This window comes from Vicia villosa, linkage group LG2 (assembly GCF_029867415.1).
Source record: "Vicia villosa cultivar HV-30 ecotype Madison, WI linkage group LG2, Vvil1.0, whole genome shotgun sequence".
Lineage (NCBI taxonomy): Eukaryota > Viridiplantae > Streptophyta > Magnoliopsida > Fabales > Fabaceae > Vicia > Vicia villosa.
This window is the reverse complement of record NC_081181.1, coordinates 22205776-22221307: the sequence shown is the minus strand read 5'-3', so window position 1 is coordinate 22221307 and position 15532 is coordinate 22205776.

Below are 15532 nucleotides of genomic sequence, written 5' to 3'. Positions count from 1 at the left end.
CAACCCCCCTTCTAAGTGTTTTCTAAACCTTCAGTGATGTGTTCCTAGATACCGCTCACTGTTTATTATGTTAAATGTGTGATTTAATATAATTGCCAATGTCGCGAAAACCTACAGGGTCACACACATGAGGACAGGATGATGAGAGGCGGAGTAAATAAGGAATATCGTAAGGTACAATGTACTTAAGTGAATTCGGAATGTGGTAAGGTACCACGTGTTTAAGTGATATACGACATACTTTTGCTTTTAGCTTGCAGCCTTAATTGGGCTTTTAGCTTGTAGCCCATACAAGTGGTTCTATAAATAAAACCCTTGTGCCGAAGCATTTCACTTGATGAAAATTCAGTCGGAGAAACCCTAGATGTAACACCCTATTTTTATTAGTTTTATTTAATTAGGATTATCTGATGTTTAATAATTGTTTGTGTGTTTTATTTAATTATTGATTGAGTGATAATTATTTAATTATGTGGTATTATGTTATTTAGCTAATTAGTATATGGTAAAATTTTATTAGAAATTAGCTAAATGGGCTTAGTTGAGTGAAAAAGAGTATTGAGTGGGTTAAGCTCAATGAGATAATGAGAGTTAGAAGAGACTTTTATGACTTAACCTAAAATTAGAAGAGAGAAAAGATAGAAAGAAGAGAGAAAAGATAGAGAAGAGCAAAAGAGGGGATTTGTAAACTTTCTTGAAGAGGGTGGATTGAAGCTAGAGGTAAGGATTAGAATACAAGTTGATATAGATTATATGATTGGGTAATGTTTGTTGTGTATGTAATCTCTTCATCTTTGCAATTCCATGAAAATGTGTAAACCCTAATTTCTATGCTATTTTCTATGGATTTACATGATTAAACATGATTTTGATGAGTGATATGGGTTAATAACGATTAATACTTGTTATAATTTCTGTTTATTTATGACTGGAAGTGATTTTGAGTGGTGGGTGTGTGATTTCGCAGTGTTGTGCTTTTTCTGGTTTTTCTGCAAAATCGCATGTCCGCTAAGCGGACGTGAGCCCGCTAAGCGGATGTTATTTGTTTTTAAAAAATAATGAAGGCTCGCTAAGCGGAGTCAGCCCGCTAAGCGGAGCTCGGTTTGTATTTCTCTTCTCCCTACCGCCGCTTGATGGCTGCTGAGCGGACCCTGTTTTTACAAAAAAATTCCAAACTTTGAAATGATGTATCTTTTGATCCGTAACTCCGTTTTATGTGCCGTTCAAAGCGTTAGGAAGCTATTGTGATGTTCTATATGATGGTATAGGGTTTATTTGCACTTGATTGATTAATTATGATTTTATTATGTGAAATAACATGTAATTGTTTTATGTGCGTTATGTTTTGGTATGTAATGAATATCAATTGTTGGAATACTTTGTGTAGATATATTCATGATGTTTGTGATTGGATATATGATGGTTGTTATGCCTCGTTGAAATTTTTATTTTGTTGTGTGAATCTTGTACAATTGGAGATAATTCAATGTGTGAATTATTGAGGTATGTGGTATGTTAAGATTTGTGTGAATAATCTTAATTGCATATGTGTTGAGATAATTGTACATGCATTCATGGTCGTCTTTATGGTGGAAGCGGTGGAACTTAGGGTTCACATCTAGACGTTGATCCTTAATTTCGAAATAGGCGTAATGGCTTGATCTTGCCCGGATTGGAAGCGCGGCTTGGATTCTAGATATTGAATCGGAAAGCGGTGAAACATTGGGTTCACTTGGCACCACATGCATTGAGTCACATTTGTTGCTTTTTGAGTCACATTGTGTGCTATGTGATTGCCTTGTATACATGTGATTTGTTTTGGTGTGATGATTGGTATATGATATGTGAATTTCCTAATTGAGAAGAGTGATGAATTGTAAAATGTATGTTTGTTTATGTTGAATTTCCCATTATTATATTCTCTATAATAATTTGAATTCTCACCCTTCTGTTTGAATGCTATCCTTCGTTGGTAACGTGCAGGTTCCGACGAGTAGTAGCTTGTCCGAGGATTTAGCCGAGGAGCTCCTAGTTTTGTTGTTTGATTAGGTAGCGAGTCATATGCTCTGATCATGTAACACTTTGGGGGGTCTCTTAGACTTATGCTTATATTTGGATATTGATATTTCCTATGTTTTATTGGATATTTGGATGTATTTGTTTGAGATTTAGATATGTTGTTTTAAAGGCCTTGTAGCCTAGATTTGTGGATCTTCAAATTAGCACGTTTGGAAATTAATTTTAATTTGAATTCGGTAGATGAATATAGTATGAGATATATTCATTGAAACTTTTAATAGCAATTCATTCGTTTTCCGCAAGCGTTTATGCATAATGTATGAAAGCATGAGATTTACATTTGTGTTACACTATGACCTTTGCATATTATGAATGTTAAATGCGTGTTATTTTTTGGGATTTTCATTTTATGGAAATCAACATGTGGCGCCCTTTTTCCTTATGCATGATTACTCTGTGAGATTGTATGTTATATTTGGGGTTAGAAAAGGGGTGTTACATTAATGGTATCAAAGCATGGTCGGCCAGTTGGCCAGGTTGTTAATGAGTTTATTCCCTTTGGTATGCGACATGTATGTGAAACATTGTCGGTACTCTATGTGTTTCTAGATGTTTTCCTGCAGAGGTGGGATGGAAACAAGTGGGGGAGAAGTTGTTGCTACGTGCGGCATTATGCTGAGGTAACTTTGAGCATAAGATAGAGGACGCTATTGCACTTGAGTGACGATGGTTTATGCTACCATTATGGTTTTCGGCTACCTATTGACAAATTAAGGAATTGACCACCCTTAATCTCTTGTTGATAGTAGACGGAATCGTGTTGGAAGAGATAAACTTGTCGTGTCAACTTGATAGTATGTAAAGTGGATGAATCTGTGCAAGATAGAGCTGAATTGTTTATGTTATTGGCAACCTTAGATGAGCATGAGAAGAGAAAAATTGAGGAATTTTCAATAGTTTATGATTTTGCGGAGGTATTTCCTGAAGATGAAAGTGATTTACCGCCAGAACATGAAGTTGAGTCTTTGATTGATTTAGTTCCTGAAACTAGTCCTGTATCGATGGCTCCATATAGGATGTCTGCTTCTGAGTTGAAAGAGTTGAAGAGTCAACTTGAGGATTTATTGGAAAAGAATTTTATTTTTCCTAGTGTATCACCGTGGGGTGCACTTGTTTTATTGGCAGCAGCTTACACACTTAGTCGTGTTCCATCCAAAAAGGCTTAAAAGATACCACTTGAGTTATGGAGTGGTAAGAAACCACATATGTAGAGCTTGAAGAAATTCAAGAATCACAAAGCATTGATACACCTATGGAGGAATTAGAGAAGGAAAGACAAGCAGTTGTGGAAGAGCAACTTGCTCAAGTAGAAAAAGACCAGCGTATGTCAAGTAGGATACGTCACCAACCTGAGAGATATGGATATCTTATAAATGATCAATGTGATGTATTGCTCATGGATCAAGATGAGCCTGCGATCTACCAAAAGGCCACTACTGGTCCTGAGTCTGATAAGTGGCTAGAAGCCATGAAATCAGAAATGGATTCCATGTACACAGACCAAGCTTGGACCTTGGTAGAGCCTCTTGTAGGGGTTAATTCTATAGGATGCAAGTGGGTCTTTAGAAAGAAGACTGACATGGATGGTAAGGTACATACCTATAAGGAAAGACTGGTTGCTAAAGGATATAAGCAAATTCATGGGATAGACTATGATGAAACCTTCCAATTGCACTGCTTAAATTTGTTTGGGTTTTACTTGCTATCGTTGCATATCATGATTATGAAATATGGAAGATCGATGACAATACTGATTTCTTTGATGGGATACTTCTTGAGGATGTGTACATGATACAACCTGAAGGATTTGACATACCAGAAGAAGCCCAAAAGATATGAAAGCTACAACGATCAATCTATGGATTGAAGCAAGCTTCCAGAAGCTGTAATCTTGATTTTGATGAAACAGTAAAACAATATGGATTCATCAAGAATGAAGATGAGCCTTGTGTCTACAAGAAGGTTAGTGGGAGCATGATTGTCTTCTTGATATTATATGTAGATGACATATTACTCATTGAAAATAATGTCTCTGCCTTGCAACAAGTGATAAACTTGGCTAGAGAAATGCTTTTCTATGAAGGATCTAGGTGAAGCATCCTATATATTAGGAATTAGGATCTATAGAGATAGATCACAAAAACTGCTTGGCCTAAGTCAGAGTACATACATAGACAAAGTGTTGAGATGCTTTAATATGTAGGATTCCAAGAAAGGGTTCATACATATGCAACATGGCATGTGTCTATCCAAAGCACAATCCCCTTCAACTAAGGAAGAAAGGGATCACATGAATAAGATTTCATATGCATCAGCAATAGGATTTATCATGTATGCCATGTTATGTACTCGACCAGATGTCTCGTATGCTTTAAGTGCAACAAGTAGGTATCAATATGATCCCGTTGATGCTCATTGGATGGCTGTCAAGAATATCCTTAAATACTTGAGAAGGACTAAGGACTCATTCTTGCTTAAATGGTGTCGCTGTGAGTTGAAAAAGTTCAAAGCAAGATACAGTTGCTGATTCTACAACCGAGGCCGAGTACATTGCTGCCTAAAATTCAACAAGGAAGTTGTTTGGATCAAGAAGTTCATTAGAGAACTTGGCATAGTCCATAGTATTGTGGATCCCATTGATCGTTATTGTGACAAAAATGGTGCTATTGCACAAACTAAGGAGCCTAGATCTCACCAATGATCCAAACACATACTCAGGTGTTATCACCTCATTCGAGAGATAATAGATAGGGGATATGTGAAGATATGCAGAGTACCTACACTTGGCAATGTTGTTGACCCATTGACAAAGCGTCTTGCGCAACAAAAGCATGATGGCCATACTAGATCTATGGGTATTAGGGGTATGCCTGATTGGCTCTGGTGCTAGTGGGATATTGTTGGTGTAAGCCCTAGAGGCCAATACTTTTGGTACTTGTATCGAATTTTTTATTAATAATAAAATGCATTTCTTTATTATGTTTATTTTCAAAAATAATAAAGTCACTAGCATACTTGGTCTGTTGAATGAAATGTTAAGTGCGACTTAATCTTGAGATCCCATTAAACATAAGAACATTATTCTCAAAGTATTCATAGTCGAGCTTTATTTTGAAGCGGGATAACATTAAAGCATCAAGGCTATTATGAAGATAAACTGATGATCACATCTCATGGATCATGGATAAGGAGTTATCAAGTCTTGACATAGGTATATATATTAGGAGTAATATTTATACTGGAATGACCCTCTATGAGAATACTACATAGAATTTTATGCAAAGTGTCATAAATTATTCTCATGGTGATAAGTGGTGTATACCACCCTTTGACCTGAAACCACTATGGACCCTAGATGTAGATTCAAGTGCTTTATTGCTGATCAAACGTTGTTCGTAACTAGATGACCATAAAGACAGTTGATGGGTACTTCACAAAGCATGTTGAGGGAAATGAGTGACCTAGATGGAATTTTCCCATCCTGCATAATAGAATAAATGTCTAAGGGTCCAATATCGAACTAGACAAGGGAGACACGGTCTATGCCTTGTGTTCAATATAGACATAAGGGCAAAAGGGTAATTGTACACACAAGCATTATCACGGAAAGGTTTTTGTCATATCACATGACATTTCCATGACTTGGGTATTAGTGATATGTTGCTAGATATCGCTCACTGTTTATTATGTTAAATGTGTGATTTAATATAATTGCCAACGTCGTGAAAACCTACAGGGTCACACTTATAAGGACAGGTTGACGAGAGACGGAGTAAATAAGGAACACTATAAGGTACTGTGTACTTAAGTGAATTAGGAATGTGGTAAGTTACCACGCGTTTAAGTGATATACGACTTCATTGGCCTTAATTGGGACTTCAGCTTGTAGCCCACACAAGTGGTTCTATAAATAGAACCTTTATGCTGAAGCATTTCACTTGATGATAATTCGGTCTGAGAAACCCTAGACGTATTTTTCTTCCCTCCCACTCAAAGTCTTCACTCGGATCAGCTAGCAGTGAGATTGAAGGGATCTGTTCGTGTGGATTGAGTAGAGGCGTTGTTGTTCATCAACGCTCGTGATCGCTCCTTCGATTCGGCATCAGAGGTTTCAATCGCCACAAGAAGTAACAATTTCTATCATTGATCATACCCATTCGTAAGGATAACTAAAGGAAAATTTTAATATTCGGTGCATTTTGTGATGCGATTTTCCTTCACATGATTCCATAAAACATTTAAGTCATCATCAAAACCAATTCAATAACTCAAAGGATCGAGGCATAATCAATTATTGTTGTGAAAAAACGATGTCAAGAACAAAATATAATAGGAATTAGGGAAGATAAGAAGAACACAAAAATTGGTTATAACAAATAACCTCTCTCACCCTAAATTAGGATTTGCAGCTTACAATGATGAGAGATTAGTATGCTATTTATAATAAAACCTAACATACAAACTAATGGGCTTTTTCCACAAGGCCCATTACACAAGTCAACTTAATAACCAAGCTAACTTAACAAATTAGGGTTTAAACACTAAAACCTAATTTAACATGCTAACAGCCATGGCATCTTCGACACAAGCATGTGAACAACCTTCGACTTCATGCTTAATCCGGTCGAACTAAGAAGCTACCCTTCGACCATACTAGAGTTCGATCCAATATCTCACAAATCTCCACCTTAGACCTAACTCTACAACGTCAAGGGAACAAACTAGCTTTCTTCATGCAGCTTTATCAACTGCATACAGTGGAAAAACTTGCAACTCGGCAATGTCTTGGTGATCATATCAGCAGCATTGTCTTCAGTCGAAACCTTCAGCACTTGGACTTCTCCACGCTCAATTACTCCTCTGACAAAATGCAGCCTCACATCAATGTGCTTAGTTCGCTCATGATAGGCTGAATTCTTCGACAGGTGTATTTCACTTTGACTATCATATTTAATAGTGATACCTCGACCTTGAAGTTTCAGCTCCTTCGCAAAACCTTCAAGCCACAATGCTTCTTTCACAGCTTCAGTTAGGGCAATATACTCCGCATCAGTGGTTGATAGAGCAACAACCTTCTGAAGTGTTGCTTTCCAACTAATTGCAATGCCAAACATAGTGAAAACATATCCAGAAATAAATTTTCTAGAATCCATACAACCTGCATAATCAGAGTCAACATATCCTTCAATTTCTGCTTTACTATCTTCACCCAAGGCTCCACCATAAATTAGGACCCTGTTCAAAGACCCATTTATGTACCTTAAAATCCACTTCAATGCTTGCCAGTGAGCTTTTCCAGGATTCGTCATGTACCTGCTTACAAGACTTACTGCATATGCTATGTCGGGTCTAGTACAGACCATAGCATACATCAAAGAACCAACTATATTAGCATATGGGATGCTATTCATATAGGCTCTTTCGACATTAGTACTGGGACACTGATCAATACTCAGCTTGAATTAAGGGTTTGTCGGAGTCACAGCTGGCTTCGAATTCGACATACCAAATTTTTCGAGAATCTTTCATAGATATGCCTCTTGAGATAAGCATAACTTCGACTTCTTTCTATCTCTTCGAATGTCAATTCCAAGAATCCTAGAAGCAGCTCCCAGATCCTTCATATCGAACTCCTTATTGAGTTCAGCCTTCACCCTTGTCACATCTTCAACATTGTTGCTTTCTATAAGAATATCATCCATATAAAGCAACAAAATAACAAATGAATTACCAGGTCGAAATCTGAAGTAAACACAGTGTTCGAACTGACTTCTAATGAAACTTATGTGTGCCATGAACTTGTCGAATCTCCTATTCCATTATCGAGGAGATTGTTTCAGTCCATATAAAGATCTCTTTAGCTTGCACACATAATCTTCCTTCCCCTTTTCGACATACCTTTTAGGTTGCCTCATCAGGATTGTTTCATCTAGATCACCATACAAGAACGCAGTCTTCACATCCATCTGTTCCAGTATAAGATCGAACTGTGCCACCATGGCAAGCAACATTCGAATGGACCTATGCTTCACAACAGGAGAAAACGCATCATTAAAGTCGACACCTTCTTTCTGAGTGAAACCCCTTGCAACTAACCTTGCCTTGTATCTTTTCCACGTTACTCCTTTGATTCCTTCCTTAACTTTGAAAATCCATTTACAGCTGACTAACCTTGCCCCAACAGGTTTCTTGATCAGTTCCCAAGTGTGATTATCATGAAGAGATTTCATCTCATCATCCATGGCCTTCAGCCATTCAGTCTTATTTCGACTCCTCATAACTTCCTTATAGTCTCTAGGTTCTTCGTCTAGAACCTCACTTGCAGAGATTAAGGCATAAGCTATAAGATCTGCATACCCAACTCTCCGAGGTTCCTTGATGACTCTTCTCGACCTATCTCTTGACAATAGGTAGTCATCGACAATTTCCTCATCCTCAGTATCTTCTGCTTCTTCTTCGACTTCATCAAGGATATGCAATTCAGCATCAACATGCTCCACCTCAACAGGAATCTCTACCTGTTCCAGCTCTTCGTCAAATGTTTCTGTACTTCGACCAACATCATTAGTTTTCTTAAAAGCCATTTCAGCTTCATTGAAAAGTACGTCTCAACTGGTGATACACCTCCTGTGACTTGGCTCTAGGCACCATAGCCTATAAGCTTTGACTCCTTCAGGGTATCCCATGAACATGCATTTCAGAGCGCTAGGTTTGACCTTGTCTTGCCTAATGTGAGCATAGGCTATGCAGCCAAATACTCTCAGTTTGTCGAGATCTGGTGGATGTCCCGACCAAACTTCTTCAGGTGTCTTCATATCTAATGCTATCGAAGGACATCTGTTTATCAGATATGTCGCTGTTGAAACAGCCTCAGCCCAGAACACCTTCTTTAACCCAGCACTAGTCAACATGCATCTGACTCTCTCCAAAATAGTTCGATTAAACCTTTCAGCCAAACCATTTTGCTGTGGAGTACCTGCAGTAGTTCTGTGCCTTGCAATACCAGAGGCCGCACAAAAACTGTCGAACGCCTCATTGCAAAATTCAAAGCCATTATCGATTCTCAACCTTTTGACCTTCCTGTCAGTCTGATTTTCTACTAGAGTCTTCCAACTTTTGAAATTCTCAAAAGTTTCATCCTTAGTCTTCTGAACGAATACCCATAACCTCCTGGAATAATCATCAACTATGGATAGAAAATACCTTGCTCCTGAATGTGATGGACACCTTGTAGGCCCCCAAAGATCAACATGGATGTAATCAGGGGATCCATTTATTCTTTGTTTTCCTTTGTTGAACTTCACTCTGCAAGATTTTCCAAGTACACAGGGTTCACAAAACTTCAGATTTTTGACTTTGTCTCCACCAAGCAGATTTTGTTTCCCTAATTCGACCAGACCCCTTTCACTGACATGACCCAATCTCATGTGCCAGATTTTTGTCTTCGACAAAGGTTTCGTGGATGCAACATTTGTCGAACCACTTACAACTTCAGCCTCAAGGGTATACAAGCCTTGTTTCTTCACGCCTCTCAAGACTTCCTTCGTCCCCTTCATGACTCTTAGGATACTTTTATCTCCTTGGAAAACATATCCTTTCTTGTCGAATTCACCAAGAGAAAGCAGATTTCTCTTTAAATCAGGAACATACCTGACTTCAGTCAACAACCTTATTGACTCATCATGGAGCTTAAATCTCACAGATCCAACATCTGCAATTTTGCAAGCCTTGTTGTTTCCCAGCAATACTGGTCCACCATCTAGATCACATAATTCCTCGAACAAGTCTTTGTTTGGGGTCATGTGCCAAGTGCAACCTGAATCCATAATCCACTCTCTTCTCGAGTCACTGCTTGAAACCACAAGAATATCAGATGATTCAAAATCATCTTGAACAATGGTTGCATTGCCATTATCCTTACCTCCATGATCTTTCAGACGTTCAGGGCACACCTTTCTTGTGTGACCCTCCTTCTTACAATGATAGCATCGAATGCCAAATGCTTCGCCACTGTAAGACTTCGACTGGTTTTTTGCCCTTCTTCTTGTCGAACTTACCATCGTTCATTTAAGTCCTTAGAATACAAGGCTGATTGAAATTCTTCAAACGTCAGGGACTCCCTTCCATACAAGAGAGTTTCTTTGAAGTGAGCATGTGATCGAGGCAAAGAACACAATAGTAACAACGCTTGATCTTCATCATCGATCTTCACATCAATATTTTCAAGATCAATAATCAGCTTGTTGAACATATCCAACTGCTCAGCCAACACTTTATCTTCAATCATCTTGAATGAATACAAAGCTTGCTTCAGGTAGAGTCGATTTACCAGCGATTTGGTCATGTATAAACTTTCAAGTTTCACCCATAACCCTGATGTCGTCGTCTCCTTTGATACCTGCCGGAGAACCTTATCACCAAGGCTCAACAAAATTATGCTGTGTGCTTTCTCGATCATATTCGTCTTCTCCGCTACCATCAATTCTGCATTCATGGCTGCCTCTCCCTTCAACGCTTCCAAGAAACCCTGCTGAACCAGTAGGGCTTTCATCTTCAAGCGCCACTGTCACACCCCGATTTTTGCCCCAGTCATTTTCATATGCATAATAAAAGTCAGCACCTTTTTCAACTGTTTTCACCATCCATTCGCATCATATATTTTGACCGGGTCCTAATCAATAATTATTTGTGAGGTCTACTAGCCAAGTTATCTTGTTAAGTATGTCACATTTTTTCGACTTTACAGTTGATTTTTCTTGCATTTTTTAATTGAATGAATAGTTAAATTTGTTATTATTGAAATTGATATTTTCTTTAATAATCAAAATAATTATTAATTAAATTAACATTGTGAAGAATATTTATATTTTATTTTAGTTAATTTTTGCTTTTTTTATAATAAGTTTTGATTAATTTGGTTTTTATTAAAGTTCAAAAAAATATGTATATAATAATACACTTAGTAGTTTATTAATTTTCTTTAGTGTTACAATACATTTAATAATAATAAAGTAAAATTTATGTTACAGCACAGAAAAAACAATAAAAGATGGTCCTTCTTCATGTTGCTATCCCACGCTTCTGCTCCACCACTTCTGTCCAAGAAACCTGCCAATATGCTGCACCATTGTTGCCATATCGGTCCAAACCTTACACTAAAATGTTCATACAACCTGCAACAACAAAAAGCAACAAAAACATTTAAAAAAATTGTTCAAATTTCATCCGATTTTCCCCCCATTTCTCACTAATCCCAGGCTATATAATACACTTTGATGCACTGCATAAAGGAGGAAAAAAATCACTTCAAATCTCTGCAACCACAAAAAAAAACCTCTGCCAATCTCTTCCCACCTTCAACATTAATCTCTCAACACCAGGGGCCACAAAGACATAGCAAAAAAACCTAACAGAGAAATTGATTCAAAACCATTTCACATCAAACACCAACGATTTCCATATCAAACCTTCCTCACCCTGATTCACCAACGAATCCGCAACACCCCTCCAAACTTTACTCATACTCTCCCTCAGAACACAAAAGCAACATTATGTTAAAATCTCATTCTACACACTAAACCTTAACACTCATACAAACCCACAATATACTCACTCAGACCTCACCCTCACGCACATACAAACCTCCGTACAGAGACGTGCTCACATCCAAACCGCACCAAAATCAACACTCAACAACCAACACACCCACACGAATTTAAATCACGCACAGAGGTAAATCAGAGCATAGATTGAAGAAGTCGAGAGGTAATAACTGAGTCAAGGATATACCTGAGCTTCTAACCGGTTCATTTATCTGTTGATTTTGTTGAATTTGTATTTGAATCTTGTATTCATGTAATTTGTGATCTCCTGATATAGTGAAATCATAAAGGTTTGGGGCTTAGGTTATGCTTGCTTGAATATTGTTGTTGTGTGTTCACCGTTGAAACCGATATAGAGGTACGAGATTAAGAGATCGATAGGCTAGGGTGTTGTTTGTCATACCCCAAAATTTTCCCATCTCATTTCACTTTCAAACTCATACAATGACTCAAGGCTCAAGGGTTAACCAAAGGCACACTCCCCTAATCAAAGGGTCCTCAAATTAGGGTTTTGGATTTGCTAAGGAGAAAGGATGTATCAAGGCCTCAAGTAAGCTTAATATGATCTATTAGGATTCAAATCATCTCCATGACAAGTTTCAAGCCTCGGTTTACAAGATTGCTCAGTCAAATGCTCAAACGGTCAACCATCGACTAGTTTGACCTAAAAGTCAACTGTGGTCAAAGTACAGTCAAAATTCCTGATTCTGGGTCAACATCAACATTTTGAAGTATCATTCATCATTTGATCAAAGGTTGATCATGATTCATCAAGGAAAGCTCAGAAATCAATAAAACTCAAAGTTTATAAATTAGGGTTTTTGAGTTAAAAGTCAACTGAATTTTGACCAGTCATAACTTTCACATGGAGTATCAGAATTTTCCCAACCAAAGCCTATTTTTAAGGAAATTGAATTCTCTACAACTTTGTCTCTCTAATGCCAAGGCCATAAATGCTTCATTTGGGAGATATGAGCCAAAACATTACAGGTCCTTTTGGAAAGTCAACCAAAAGCAGTTTTTTGTCAGGAGCAATATCATCAAGATAAAGTCTCCAAATGAAAAATATGTTCCAAAGTGGATTGTAGAGGAAATCTTGGACTTTCCAAAAAGTCTTATAACTCTTCCATATCTTAAAAATTGAGGGAGATATGCCTTTTCAAAGTTGGACAATTTTGAAGGGAAAATATGAAACAAAAGTGATTCAAAATGGATTTTCTTGCAAACAAGCCCAATCTTTTTTGGCCTAATCTTGATCCTCAAGTTGTCCAAGATATCAAATCCAATTGCCACGAATTATTGAGTTTTATTTTATTTTTATATGGTTTTTTATTCATTTAAATGGTGATTAAAATTACATAAATTAAGTGAAAAATCAAATATATGATTAGAGACCTCATAAGGATCAAATCCAATCAGCAATTACACCATATTTCCAATATAATTTCGTGCATAATTTAATTGGACAAGATTGGAACAAAATTGATCAAATTTAGAAAGATCCATAAATCAAATTTCTCAAAACTTCACTAATTGATTCAAGAAGATTTTGGCAAGTTTTATTAACCTAATATGCTCTACTATAAGTACATAAGAGGTTCATATCACAAGGGGACGAATTTTTGGAGAGAGAACCCTATTCAAAGAGCAAAAAAGTTCTTCAAGAACTCAAGATTCAGTTTTGGAGATTGGAGGCGTTTCAAAGGACTCTGAGCATTGCTACACGCTCATTGGTGATTGATGAAGTTGTTTGGATACTCACACGACCTCAGCACCCCCAGAAACACCTCCATTAAGGCCATGGTTTGTCTTCTTGAATTTGAAATTGATTGCTATGACTCATGCAATATAAACATGTTTTGAATGCATATTATTGTTTGTTGTGATGTGTGGAACGATTATAGTTAATTTATTGATTGAATGCTTGACTATATCGTAGTGTGCCATTGTTAGGTTTAAAGGTCTTAAATTTGGGTTTTCTGTTTTAGGTAAAATTGGGGGTGATTAGGGGTACCATTGTGTCCAAGGGAACTGGACGAAGGGATTGGTGGGGTCACGAAACATTTTTCATGCGTGTATATGGTTTTGATAATTGGTAGGTGTGTTTGCTACGAAAGAAATCGTAGCAAAATCGTAGCTATTGTTTCAGAGATTTGCAGGTTCTGGGGAAGAAGAAGGGTGTGTGGCAACGCACCATTGGTTGATTTGAATTGCGTGCGTTTGTCCATTTAATTTTTGTTAGGTCCATACATTATGAGTTGAACGTGTTTGTTAAACAGAACAAGCGCTTGGTAGAGTTGGCTGGGGGTAGTGTTGGAGTGAAGGGACGTGGGTTCGATCCCTCACTCCCAAATGTTATTTTTTACAAAGTATTTTCTTTCCATATCCCATGCGCTGCCAACCCTATAGTCTACCATACACCTTCAATAGCTAGCCACATGGTGGCATCTCCCACAGATCCAACGCACTGGAATTGAAGGTGCATACCTTGAACCATGAGCCTTACCACACCTAATAAAAATCCTGGTTCTTTTCTATTTTACATTATTTATTTAGTTATTTGATTAAAAAACCTTAATAAATATTTTATTTAATAATTTTGATTTAAATATTGGATTAAATTATAACTTAGTGTTAGGGTTAATTTATTAATCGTTTTGATCGAATTAATCGACTGCGATGATTAATAATCAATTATTTAATTAATTAAATAATATATTCAAATAGGGCTATTTACTAAGGGTTTTAACTGATTCAATTGGTTACAATAATTAGTAATCCTTCTTTAATTCGTTAATTATTTTAATCAAACCAATTGATTGCGATGATTAATGATAAATTATTACCCTTTAATTAAAATAATTTATTAAAACACATCAATTTGCTAATAGTTATAATCGAATCAATCGATTAAGATGATTAGCAATTCTTTATTAATTTGTTAATCATGTTGATCAAAGCTATTAATCAACGCGATTAATAAAACTTCAAATATATTAAACAAGGTTGTACGCCACGTCAAAACACATCTCTTTCACAAACTGCGAATTTCAAAACTGCGACAACTACCAAACTGCGTACGGTAATTCAAAATGCCTTCAACACATTCATACTAAATCTAAGGCGTACAACCCTGCCCCGAACTACGTAGACTCTGATCCTCCCTAAGGAGGTACGTAGGCACTTGGTAACAAGGCGAGTCCCCTTCCCCAAAACTCCAATTAGGTTCGAATCTTACCGGTCACCCTTGAAAGCATAAACCTTGCCTTAACATTTTTTTAGCCACAACCATTACCTTAGACAAAACCTTAGGAAAGGTTTAAGGGTGCCTAACACCTTCCCTTGACCTGATTATAATAACTTACCTAGATTTCTTAACTTCGTAGGGTTTCCTATTCGCCCTGGTAGAATAGGTGGCGACTCTAAAATTCTAAATTTTTAGGGCAGGTTGCTACAGCTGGCGACTCTGCTGGGGAGAAAACAAAAATGGTGAATTATTATGCTCCTAGGTTTGGTTTAAGGTTTGGGGTTTTGGCTAACTTTTAAGGTTACGGTTTACGGTTTCAGGATTAAAGGCTTTTTAGGGTTTTGGGTTTAGGTTTTTTTGCATTAATTTCTAATATCTTTATTTTTCTATTTTACAGTTATTTAAATAAATGTTTATTTACTGTTATTATTTTAATATGTAAAATATTTTTTTATTATTCTTTTTGGGAAATTAAACTGTGGTTAAAACATAAGTGTGGGAATTATCTTTAAGACCAGAGGAGACTTGCATCGCCTATGAGTCTTAATGATAATTCCACTCAGAGTGGGTTGAATATTCGAAAATGTCCAAAACGAGGCTTGAC